This window comes from Anas platyrhynchos, chromosome 39 (assembly GCF_047663525.1).
Source record: "Anas platyrhynchos isolate ZD024472 breed Pekin duck chromosome 39, IASCAAS_PekinDuck_T2T, whole genome shotgun sequence".
NCBI lineage: Eukaryota > Metazoa > Chordata > Aves > Anseriformes > Anatidae > Anas > Anas platyrhynchos.
Genome location: NC_092627.1, coordinates 1,513,856 through 1,526,584, shown reverse-complemented (window position 1 = coordinate 1,526,584; position 12,729 = coordinate 1,513,856). Strand labels below are relative to the sequence as shown.

The window sequence follows — 12,729 nt, the reverse complement described above, 5'->3', positions numbered from 1 at the left end:
CAAAGTGCTCATCTCCATACCACTCACCTTGTCCCCATACTCCCCTTCCCCCAAGCACAACGAGGGCTCACCCCATGGACATGTGAAACCCTCATCCCCAGCCAGCCTGGGAACAAGACCAGCAGCAGCACGGCCAGCTGGAGAAGCCAGCAGGAATGCCAGCATGTTGCTGCCAGGGGAGGCAAGGCCAGGGAGGGACAGACGGACACTCAGCAGACCCTCCTGTGCTGCAGCTCTGCCTGCAGAGGAGGCAGCTCTTGCTGGGGACAGCGGGCGCTTGAGGGCAGAGGCTGTGCTGGTGGGAGAGGAGAGCAGGGGGTGTCCCAGGGAAGGCTCCTGCCCTGCAGGGGATGGCAGGGAGGTGCCTGAGCCCTCCCTCGCACAGCATTTCTGGCAGCAGCTCCCTCTCACCGCCTGCCCTGCCCATATCTCTACTGCCTTCCTATGTCCCTGCTGGAAACAGGATCTCTGTCCCCACCTATCTTCCATGTCCTTGCTTACAAACCCCATCCCACAAACTGTGTGCTTCCTGAGTACAGGGCATCACGGAGGTTTCAGCTCCTGAAGACCTGATAAGCCCTGAGGAGACAACAATCATTGTTGTTTCAGTCTTTAGGCTGAGGAGCCTGAAGGGATTTGATCACGTTAATTGCTGCCATATTGATCTCTCCCTGCAATACTCTTGGAGTCTCAGTCTCCTGTACAATCCAGAAAATACATTGTCATGAACCCTGCCTCCCCTCCACACCAAGAATGTAAAAGCACGAAATTCCAAGAAAGTCTTCCATTTCAGATAAACGAAGCCTCGTTCTTCCTGTTAAAATGCTCCCTCAAAAATACCATTCCCTAAAACATCTTTTATGCCACATTACAGGTAGAATAAGACCCATCCTGACTGATGCTATCAGCTATCAGATGTGCGAGCTGTAGAAGACCCCTCTGGCAACCCCACCTGCAGTGCCTGCTGCCATAGCCTCACGGTGTCAGGAGCCTGCAGATGTGTCCTGTCACACGCTGCCCTCTGTTGTTGCGCTCCTCAGTGCCTCCAAGCCCTCTCTCCTTCTCTCCTCTCTGTGTGCCAGCTGCGGTCAGAGCCCCCAGCCCTGCTGCACTGTGCAGAGGAGCTGCTCCTGGGCACAGCTGTCTCTCTGCTCCAGGATCCCTTTTCAAATGAGTTTTATCTGTCCCAGGAGCCTGGCCCAGCTCAGCAGCACAGCACCAGCCATAGGCACTGCAATCACCCCTCTGGGGGGTTGGCTGAGGAGCCCACGAACCTCAGGCACTCAGAGAGAATTGAAGACATCTCTCCAGAAGTGCAAGTCAGAGGCAAGTTTCCTGCAGTGTCCCCCTGAGGGCCAGCACTGACACAGCCTCCCTTGGAGCTCGTTAGAGCTGAACACTGGAGGCAGTGAGGACAAGGAGACAAAGGCAATGTGAAGGTGACACTGAGGTGTAGACAAACTGGATGTGTGCTTCCAAGCACAAGGGCCAGGCCTTGACCTCCATCCCCTGGGAAGGGAGATCCTTCCCCTTCCCACAGTGCTCAGGGCTCTTTGTGGGGCAGTAGGAGATGGGGATGTGCATGGCCAAGTGCAGGAGAATGGTACGACCCCTGCCTGCTTCATGGTTGGGGGCGAGGAGGCAATGAGGCCCTGGTGCTTTAATGATAAGCTGTCTCCTCATGGGCGTCAGTGACAGATGCAACAGCCATAGCCATGGACACAAAGACCTGGGTCCTGTTGGGACTTTGAGACTTGCCACAGCCATTAGTTTTCTCCACACCAGGCTGTCTGAGGGACTCCTGGACTTCCAAGTCTTCCACTGCTGGATGCATACCCTTCTGTTGGTAGTGTCACATGGGATCTGAGCTGAGTCTGATAACTAGGATCTTCTTGGTGTTCCTGCTCCTCGTAAGGCAGCTCTGTAGGAAGCTGGCCTGGCTCCTGGTGAGGAGGCACCACTGCTCGTATGGCATCCCTCGTGGTGCCCAGGCCCTCCTCCTCCTGGGCACTGCTCACTTAGCAGGGTCCCAGTCTGCCCTGATGTGTGGGGTTCCTCTTCTTCTGGTGAAGGATTGGGCTCTTCTCCTTGTAAATGTCAGGAGGTTTGCATAGGCAAAATCCCACGGTTCCTCAAAGTTGCCCCACAGTGATGCTCCATTCTGTCAGCTGTTAATGTCTGCAGGCAGGTGGCTCACCGTGATTATGCTATTTCTTACACGGTAACAGTAGCAGGAGTTTGCAGGACAGTTTGGATAATACAGCAGTAACTAGTTGAATGGAATTACAGTACAGAATCAGTGAAGGGTGGGGGATAGAAGGCCCCCAGATTCCACTTTTTCTGTTCTTCCTTCTCATGCATGCTGTTTCTTTGGAACTTCATTCTATATACAAAACACAGCACTGTATCATCTAATAGGAAAGAAATTAAGTGTATCCCAGAAAACACATGGACAATATCCACTCCATATTCCATACCATCTGCATCGTGCCCAACTTCAGTACTCTCCAATTAATCACTACGACCTTTTCTCAGTTGATATACACATAGAGATATCATGCCCTTAGTCTGTGGGTGTCCTGGAGTTGGATAGGATCGAGTTAATTTTCCTCCTAGTAGCTGGTATGAAGCTGTGTTTTGGCTTTAGCACTAGTACTCAGTGCTAGGGTCAGTCCTCTTTAATATCTTTATCGATGATCTGGATGAGGGGATCAAGTGCACCCTCAGTAACTTCACAGATCATAGAATCATAGAATCATAGAATATTCTGAGTTGGAAGGGACCCTTAAGGATCATCAAGTCCAACTCTTGACACCGCACAGGTCTACCCAAAAGTTCAGACCATGTGACTAAGTGCATCAGCTGGATAAATTTAGGCCAGATCAAATTAGATATTTTCCAGCTCCTGACCCTGAACCTTTTCTTAAAACTTGAATTTCGCAAACCAAGTTATTTTTAGCTTCAAAATCCTTGGCTAATTTATTTTCATTTTGCTTAAGTTTTGTATGCCTTTATGCTTCCGGTTTCTGGCAACTACTATGACTGAGAATGCCAAAGTCCTCTATTCAAATCATATGCTTGGCCAAATGAAAAGGGGAAATCACTCAAAATCATGCAAAGCAGTCTTTTCTCATGAGTCTTCTGTTCTCATAAACTTTTTAGGCCAATTTTGGAAATGCAAAAGTTCATAATTTAAGACTCATCAGATAAGGAACCAAACTTCTGAGATTCACCCATTTCTCACTAATATTCCTCTTCCTTCTGGCAACAAGGCAAGACCACTGAAGGGAGGAGGAAACAACAAACAAGAAAGAAAAGTCCAGAATATTTTTTAAATAGAATGAGAAGATTCTGGGGAAGACTCAAGACAATGTCCTGGCTAATAATAATAATAATAATAATAATAATAATAATAATAATAATAAACAACTACAATAGGAGGGAGGAAGGTGCCTTTAGAAGGCAATTACAGAGAGGTAAAAGGGAATGAATGACTAAAATGGGCATCTAAGAGGGTGATCATCCATGCTTTGCCTTTAGAAAAAAAAAAAAATAGTTCCTGTAGACTGCACCTAATTTTAGATAGCTAACGCTGAGGTAAAAGTTACCTAAAATATTTACTGTTATACTGTCTTCTTTATTCTTTTTTTATGCATCAGCAATTACTTTGTTCAGCAGCAATACAGGTGGTATTTACGGATCCTAGTTTTTATACACGGGTATTTGATGGAATATTTATAACAGGTCTCAATTATTGTGACACAGCACAACCCTTAGTGATAAAAAAATATTATTACAACTTCTAGATAAACACTGCATATTCAAGCATTGTATTAGAACATACAGGAACTTAAAATAGTTGTAGATAAATCCAGGGGGCAGGGTGGGGGAAGAAGTATTCAGGTTAATATACTTTGCTTATACTCACATCTGTTTATCTATCTACCCATGCACTGCAGAGTATTGCTATGAACTTGCATAATGTCCTCTGCACTTAGATGACACTAAGGTGCATGTGTCGATCTGCTCGAGGAAAGAAAGGCTCTGCAGGAGGATCTCGATAGGCTAGACTGATGGGCTGAAGTCAACTGAAGTTCAACAAGGCCAAGTGCCGGGTCCTGCACCTGGGGTGCAACAACACCAAACAGAACTACAGGCTGAAAGATGAGTGGTTGGAAAGCTGCCTGGCAGAGAAGGACCTGGGAGTGATGGTTGATAGTTGGCTGAATATGAGCCAGCAGTGTGCTCAGGTGGAAGCAGTGTGGCTAGCAGGGCTAGGGAAGTGATTGTCCCCCTGTACTTGGCTCTGGTGAGGCCACACCTCTAGTACTGTGTTCAGTTTTGGGCCCCTCACTACAAGAAGGACATCAAGGTGCTCCAGCAAGTCCAGAGAAAACACAAAGCTGTTGAGAGATCTGGAGTCCTACGAGGAGTGGCTGAGGGAGCTGGGCTTGTTCAGCCTGGAGAAAAGGAGGCTCAGAGGTGACCTTTTTGCTCTCTACAGCTACCTCAAAAGAGGCTGTAACGAGGTGGGGGTTGGTCTGTTCTCCCACGTGCCCAGTGACAGGATGAGGGTGAATGGGCTAAAGTTGCACCAGGGGAGTTTTAGGTTAGATATTAGGAAGAACTTCTTTACCAAGAGGGTTGTTAGGCATTGGAATGGGCTGCCCAGGGAAGTGGTGCAGTCACCATCCCTGGAGGTCTTTAAAAGACGTTTAGATGTTGAACTTAGTGGTATGGTTTAGTGGAGGATTGTTAGTGTTAGATTAGAGGTTGGACTCGATGATCTTGAGGTCTCTTCCAACCTAGACAATTCTATGATTCTGTAATTCTGTGGGAAGAAGAGCTTGGCCAGCAGAAACTTATGATTTCATAGAAGTAAGACGGTTTATGTCATGTAGATGCTGCAGTACAACTGACATAAAACAGTCACATATGGACCTTTCCTTACTTGAAACAGTCATTTTAATCACTAAACACAAATACTACTGCAGTACTCTGAAAGGAATCATTTATTTTTCCTCTTGCTAACCCTAATGCCTTCCCTTAACACTAACATGAAAATGCTCTATTTAACCCTAGACTCCTTGGCAGACCTAAAAAAACCCTAAGCCGTAGATCTTGTCTATGCCTTAACCACAGATCTGACACCACTAGCAGGACAACACACACTCCCACTAGAACTTTGCTTAGTCTCTAAACCAGAAAGAGAAAAACAGGTACCTAGGGGGCAAGAGAGATGTCAGCTCTCCCTCAGGATCTGATGGCCCAGCAGGAGGAATGGGACTGTGTCAGTGACTGTGAGGTCACTTCTGTCTCTGCACTTGATAGGACAGCAGCAGGAACGTGTCACGGAAAAGGACTGAGGTCACTTGTGTCTGGAGGTGGCAGGTCAGCCTTGACTTCTCCCTGGGATCTGGACTTTTGGGCTGACATCTGGCAGTGGCCCTGCTAGGCCAGCAGAAGGCACCTGCTTGGCATGCTGACTGGGGGATCCCCTCTGCCTCCAGAGCCAGGAGGACCCAGGCAGAAAGAAGGCCCCCACATGGGTTGTCCTGTCCCTTCTGCTTGAGTCCATGAGTGGGCAGCAGGAGGCACAAGGCTTGTCTGTGTCTCCACAAGAAGCTGCAAGGCCAGCAGCAGGCCCCTGGCTTGGAAGATGCTGCTGAGGTTACTTGTGTCTGCTTGGATGAGAGGCCTCAAGGAGCCTGGTTGGTTGGGATGCCTACTTCAGGAGTGGTTTCCACCCTGATGGAGCTTCCTTTGGCAGTAGGAAAGAGCAGGAGAGAAAAAAAAAATCAATGCAAACCACCCTAGAAGGTTGGCACTGGCCATGAGGTGTAAGAAATGTCCAGGGGAACAACTGGTCTTGCTGCTACAGACTGAGGCAAAGAAGGCATAAAGTGCCTCAGACTTTACCTCATCCCTAATCAACAGGTTTTCCCCCCAAAATCCTATAAAGAATGATGATGCTCCTTAATCCTCCTTTATTTTAGGTATTTATATATATATATTTTTTTTATTGTCTTTGACAATAATAGATGGATTGAGGTCCAGCTGGGCTTTGGCCCTTCTAATTTTGACCTGCACAGCCCCATAACATTCAGGACATGACTACAGAGAAACTGACAGCTTGCATGAGAAAAAAGTGCAGCAAATGTGGAACCTGACAGCCTTCCATCTCCTACTCTTCTGTGGCTGTGCTGCAATTCCATTTAGCTGGTTATTCCTGAATTATCCAAGTTCCCAGGAACCCTTGTTGTGCTGATGTCTGGTCAGAGATAGCACAGTCACATGAAGGTTGAACTGTCTGCCTGCTGACATTAACAGCTGATTGAATGGAGCATCACCGTGGGTGAACCTTGAGAATCTGCAGGATTTTGACTTCAGAAAACTCTTGACTTTCACATGGAGAAGACCCCAGTCCTGTGCCAGAGGAAGAAGAACCCCACACATCAGGGCAGACTGGCACCCTCCTGAGTGAGTAGTGGCCAGGAGGAGAGGGTCTGGGCACCACGAGGGATGCCATATGAGCAGAGGTGTCTGCTCACGAGGAACCAGGCCAGCTTCCTACAGAGCTGCCTTATGAGGAGCATGGCCACCAAGAAGATCTGAGTTATCAGACTCAGCTCAGATCTGCTGTGACACCACAGAGATAAGGGTCTGCAGCCAAAAAGGAAAGATGTGTAGGTCTCGGAGTCCCAAGGAAAACCATGTATAGACAGGGTAGAGGGCTGTGACAAGGCTGAAAGTCCCAACAGGACCAGGTCATTGTGTCCATCGCTATGGCTGTTGTCTCTGTCACTGAGACCTCGGAGGAGACAGATGATCATTAAAACACCAAGGCCTCATTGCCTCCTTGCCCTCACCTAAGAACCAGGCAGGGGTTGTACCATTCTCCTGCACTTGGCCATGCACATCCCCATCTCCTACTGCCCCACAAAGAGCCCTGAGCAACCTGTAAAGGAAAGAATCTCCCTTCCAAAGCACTTGGGATCAAGGCCTGGCCCTTGTACTTGGTGACACACATCCAGTTTGTCTACATATCAGTGTCACCTTCACATTGCCTTTGTCTCCTTGTCCTCACTGCCTCCAGGGTTCTGCTCTAATGAGCTCCAAGGGAGGCTGTGTGAGTGCTGGCCCTCAGGGGGACACTGCAGGAAACTTGCCTCTGACTTGCACTTCTGGAGAGATGTCTTCAATTGTCTCTGAGTGCCTGAGGCTCGTGGGCTCCTCAGCCAACCCCCCAGAGGGGTGATTGCAGTGCCTATGGCTGGTACTGTGCTGCTGAGCTGGGCCGGGCTTGTGGGACAGAGAGAGCTCGTGGCAAGAGGGCCCTGGTGCAGAGAGACAGCTGTGCCCAGGAGCAGCTCCTCTGCACAGCGCAGCAGGGCTGGGGGCTCTGACCGCAGCTGGCACACAGAGAGGACAGAAGGAGAGAGGGCTTGGAGGCACTGAGGAGCGCAACAACAGAGGGCAGCGTGTGGCAGGACACATCTGCAGGCTCCTGACACCGTGAGGCTCTGGCAGCAGGGCAATGCAGGTGGGGTTGCCAGAGGGGTCTTGTACAGCTGGCACATCTGATTACTGGTAGCATCTGTCAGGAGGGGTCTCTTTGTTTCTCTAGAAAGGAGTAGAAAACGCTTTAGAGAATGGCATTTATGATTGGATTTTTGAAAAGGAAGACCAAGGCAGGGGCTACCTGAACGGCAAGACTTTTTCTGTAGCCTGTGCTTGCGTTAGAGTGGACGCTAGTTTCATGGTAATGGGTGGTCAGACTTGTACTGCAGGCTGAGACTGATAGAGCATTGCAGTGAGGGATCAATATTTCATCAATGAACCTCATGAAGTCCCTTCCCACACCTCAGCCCACAGACTGCACCAACATCATCCTTGTGGTCCTCACATGTTTTATTCTAGCTGATATTAAGGAGTTACAAACCCTACGATGCCCAGTGCCTTGCCTTTGAGAGTCTCTCCTTGCTTGAGATGAGCACAGATCACCTGCAATAAGCAGGAGCTACCTCTTCTGCAGGCAGAGCTGCAACACAGGAGGGTCTGCTGAGTGTCCGTCTGTCCTTCCCTGGCCTTGCCTCCCCTGGCACCAGCACGCTGGCATTACTCCTGGCTTCTCCAGCTGGCCGTGTTGCTGCCAGTCTTGTTCCCAGGCTGGCTGGGGATGGGGGTTTAGATGCCCATGGAGTTAGTCCTCAGTGTGCTTGGAGGAAGGGTTGTGTGGGGACTGGTTTAGGGGTCTGGAGTTGGGCATTTTGAGCCTCAATGTCTCTGCTCTCAGCAGTGACTTGGTTTGTTTCAGGCAAACATAAGAGTGCAATTGTCCCATAGGTCAAAGAGACACCAGCACAGGGCAGTTGACACTAGGACTAACAGACACACTTGATGTGCTCTCTCAAGGACACTGCACTGAAACCATCACCACGTTGATGACACACAAGGTTTTACTTTGAGTACAGTGGGGCTGCTAGCACAAAAGAGACAAAATAAAAATCACTATATGATCTTTACCACTAGCTTAGGGCAGGACTGACTCCCACATTGCCCACAGCAAGTCCGGTGCTCTCAGTGACACCCTCTAGCAGCAACAGCCAGAACTCATAAAAGGGACCTGCCAAAAGTCTGAATGGAAGTGGAGAATCATTTGGTAGGGATTAAATGAAAAATGGAATGATTTCTCCTCTGAAATGAGAAATGAAGGCATAAAAGAAAAATGGATATATATTATTTTTTATTTTGTAAGATAATCCTGTTAAGATAACTCTGAAAAACACTCAGTGTTTTTCTGTTCCTTGTGCAGGACCCCATGCCCAGGAGCAGGAAATGCCCAACAGCAGCTCAGTCACTGAGTTCCTCCTGCTGGCGTTTGCAGACACGCACGAGCTGCAGCTCCTGCACTTCACGCTCTTCCTGGGCATCTACCTGGCTGCCCTCCTGGGCAACGGCCTCATCCTCAGCGCTGTAGCCTGCCACCACCGCCTCCACACCCCCATGTACTTCTTCCTCCTCAACCTCGCCCTCCTCGATGTGGGATCCATCTCCACCACTCTGCCCAAAGCCATGGCCAATGCCCTCTGGGACACCAGGGCCATCTCCTATCAAGGCTGTGCTGCACAGCTCTTTTTCTTTCTCTTCTGCATATCAGCAGAGTATTATAACCTTACTATCATGGCTTATGACCGCTACGTTGCCATCTGCAAGCCCCTGCACTATGGGATCCTCCTGGGCAGCAGAGCTTGTGCCCAGATGGCAGCAGCTGCCTGGAGCAGTGGCTTTCTCAATGCTGTCCTGCTCACGGCCACTACATTTTCCCTGCCCCTCTGCCAAGGCAATGCTGTGGACCAGTTCTTCTGTGAGATTCCCCCAGATCCTCAAGCTCTCCTGCTCAGATTCCTATCTCAGAGAAGTTTGGGCAGTTCTGTTTAGTATTTTTTTAGCATTTGGTTGTTTTGTTTTCATTGTTTTCTCGTATGTGCAGATCTTGAGGGCAGTGCTGAGGATGCCCTCTGAGCAGGGACGACACAAAGCCTTTTCCACGTGCCTCCCTCACTTGGCTGTGGTCTCCTTGTTTCTTAGTACTGGTATATTTTCCTACCTGAAGCCCCCCTCCATTTCCTTGCCATCCCTGGACCTGGTCATCGCACTTCTGTACTCAGTGGTGCCTCCAGCAGTGAACCCCCTCATCTACAGCATGAGGAACCAGGAGCTCAAGAACGCAGTGAGGAAACTGTTTCCATACATGTTTCTTAAGCATCCATGATGCTTTCAGAAAAGGTATTCTTAATAATATGCAAATATTTTGATTTACATTATATCATATCATTTCTATCATTACAAGTGTTATCATAACATTGTCATTAATAAGAATCCCAAGAGAAATCAAAGTGTATTCGGGAAAATGACACCACATTTTTTAAATTATTTTTCTCTGTTAGTATTTTAACAATACTTCATTTTGTTTTTAATAATCTCATTCTTACCATTCTGAATGTTACTTCTTGTGTTAGGTTTGACAACATCATCTAATCTACATACAGAACCAGGCTTCCTTGGTAGATAAAGACAATAAAGATGTCAGTGGAAATTCATTGATCTCAGTTTCCTTCTCTTCCCATCTCCTCTGGAGCTGGGGGAGCAGCACCAGCAACCAGGAGGAGCTCGGGGCCAAGAGCCCAGCTGCCACGGGTAGGAGCAGTGTATTTGGATTAGAACTAGTGTATCTAGGTGGCAGTCCTGTCCTCTCTATAGCAGGGCTGGCACAAAGCCTTTTCCACGTGCCTCCCTCACCTGGCCATGGTCCATATTTCTCAGGCCTGTCACAGTTGCCTATCTGAAGCCCCTTCCATCTCCTCCCCATCCCTGGACCTCGTGGAGGCAGTTCTGTACTCAGTGGTGCCTCCAGCAGAGCACGTCCTCATCTGTGGCATGAGGAGCCAGGAGCTCAAGGATGCTTTTTGGAAATCGATGGGTAGATGTGTCTTGGATGCAAGAAATTTCTGATCTGCTTCTGCACATGACTTGCAATGTCAATAATTGGAAGAAAAGCCAATATACCTGTTGTGTTTTGTTTTGTTTTGTTTGTTTGTTTGTTTGTTTGTTTTGTGGTTGTATTTGTGCATATTCTTATTACGTTAATTCAGCTAGTGAGCACCCATTACAATGATATTGATGTACCTGTTGAATATAGCTCATAGACTCTGTGCATGTGAAGCCATGCTCTCTGTGAATTTAAACTTAAGGAAGGAGCTAGCACGGCGTCTTAGTCTGACGTCCATCCTCTGAGACCTGGTCTGGCTCTGCAGGGGCAGTGCGCGTGTGCAGGGGTGCAGAGGAAAAGAGTCCCATCCCAGCAGCACAGCCAGGGAGCACCAGCACTTGGGGCATGCAGAGCTGCTCTCTTGCCACTGCTGCCCTGTCCTGCTGAGCCCTGCTGGTGGGGTCAGGCCCGGCTGCTCCTTGGTGCCAGTGCTGCTGTGGGGCTGTGCTGGGACTACAGGCAGGGACAGGCAGTGGGCACGGCAGTGGCACAGCTGGCCTCCACTGCAGCACTTCCCTCCTAAGGGGGGATCTCCTCCGAGGTGGACTGAGCAGAGCTCAAGTGCTCAGTCTGGTGTGAGCAGGCAGGGGAGAGCTCTGCAGCCCCAGAACACACAAAAACCTCAGCAAAGGAACCTGGCGAGTGATTCCTTGCAGCCCTGGGGCAATGGCAGTGACCCCATGAGCTGGGTCTGCCTCCCAGCCTGCCCAGCACGTCCCTGCAGAGTGCCCCTGTGCCCCAGGCACCACAGCCCCCTCGCTCTGCAGAGCAGCACCACCAGCTGGGGCTGGGGCTGGGGCTGGGGCTGGGAGCGCGCTTCCCCTGAGTGTCATCTAGGCCAGCTTCAGGCTTCTGGACTTGAGTGTGATCTCCACTTTGCACAAGGAGCTGAGAGACCACCAACAGGCATGGGGCTGGAACATTGCCTGCAAGGTCCCTCCTGCCCTAGCACCTCACAGGACTGGCAAGGAACTGGCTCCTGTGCATCAGAGAGGCTGGGAGCCAAGCAGGTGTGCCATGAGCTTGAATGATGAAAACCAGCTCACTACTACCTGGGCAGGTCCTGGCCCAAAAAGCGGGTGTTTTGTACGTGTGGTATTATAAGCTCACAGAATTTCTAGGTTGGAAGAGACCTCAAGATCATTGAGTCCAACCTCTGACCTAACACTAACAGTCTCCACTAAACCATATCACTAAGCTCTACATCTAAATGTCTTTTAAAGACTTCCAGGGATGGTGACACCACCACTTCCCTGGGCAGCCTGTTCCAATGTCTAACAACCCTTTCATTAAAGAAGTTCTTCCTAACATCTAACCTAAAACTCCCCTGGCACAACTTCAGCCCATTCCCCCCCGTCCTGTCACCAGGCACGTGGGAGAACAGGCCAACCCCCACCTCACTACAGCCTCCTTTAAGGTATCTGTAGAGAGTGATAAGGTCGCCCCTGAGCCTCCTCTTCTCCAGGCTGAACAAGCCCAGCTCCCTCAGCCGCTCCTCGTAGGACTTGTTCTCCAGGCCCCTCACCAGCTTCGTCGCCCTTCTCTGGACCCACTCGAGCACCTCGATGTCCTTCTTGTAGCGAGGGGCCCAAAACTGAACACAGTACTAGAGGTGCGGCCTCACCAGAGCTGAGTACAGGGGGACGATCTCTTCCCTAGCCCTGCTGGCCACACTGCTTCTTATGCAAGCCAGGATGCCGTTGGCCTTCTTGGCCACCTGAGCACACTGCTGGCTCATATTCAGCCGACTGTCCACCATCACTCCCAGGTCCTTCTCTGCCTGGCAGCTCTCCAACCACTCATCTCCCAGCCTGTAGCTCTGCTTGGGGTTATTGTGCCCCAAGTGCAGGACCCGGCACTTGGCCTTGTTGAACTTCATACAGTTGACCTCAGCCCATCGGTGCAGCCTATCCAGATCCTCTTGTAAAGCTTTCCTACCCTCGAGCAGATCGACACACGCGCCTAGCTTGGTGTCATCTGCAAACTTACTGAGGTTGCACTCAATGCCCTCGTCCAGATCATTGATGAAGATGTTAAAGAGGACTGGCCCCAGCACCGAGCCCTGGGGAACGCCACTAGTGACTGGCCTCCAACTGGACTTGGCTCCATTCACCACAACTCTTTGGGCCCGGCTATCCAGCCAGTTTCTAACCCAACGAAGCGTGCGCCAGTCCAAG

The 12,729-nt window shown here is 49.8% G+C and overlaps 1 pseudogene; it reads left to right on the top strand.

Moving 5' to 3' along the window:
- The first annotated feature begins 8,838 nt into the window (after window positions 1-8,838).
- On the top strand, window positions 8,839-9,775 carry LOC119714738 (olfactory receptor 14C36-like; annotated as a pseudogene).
- The last annotated feature ends 2,954 nt before the right edge of the window (window positions 9,776-12,729 follow it).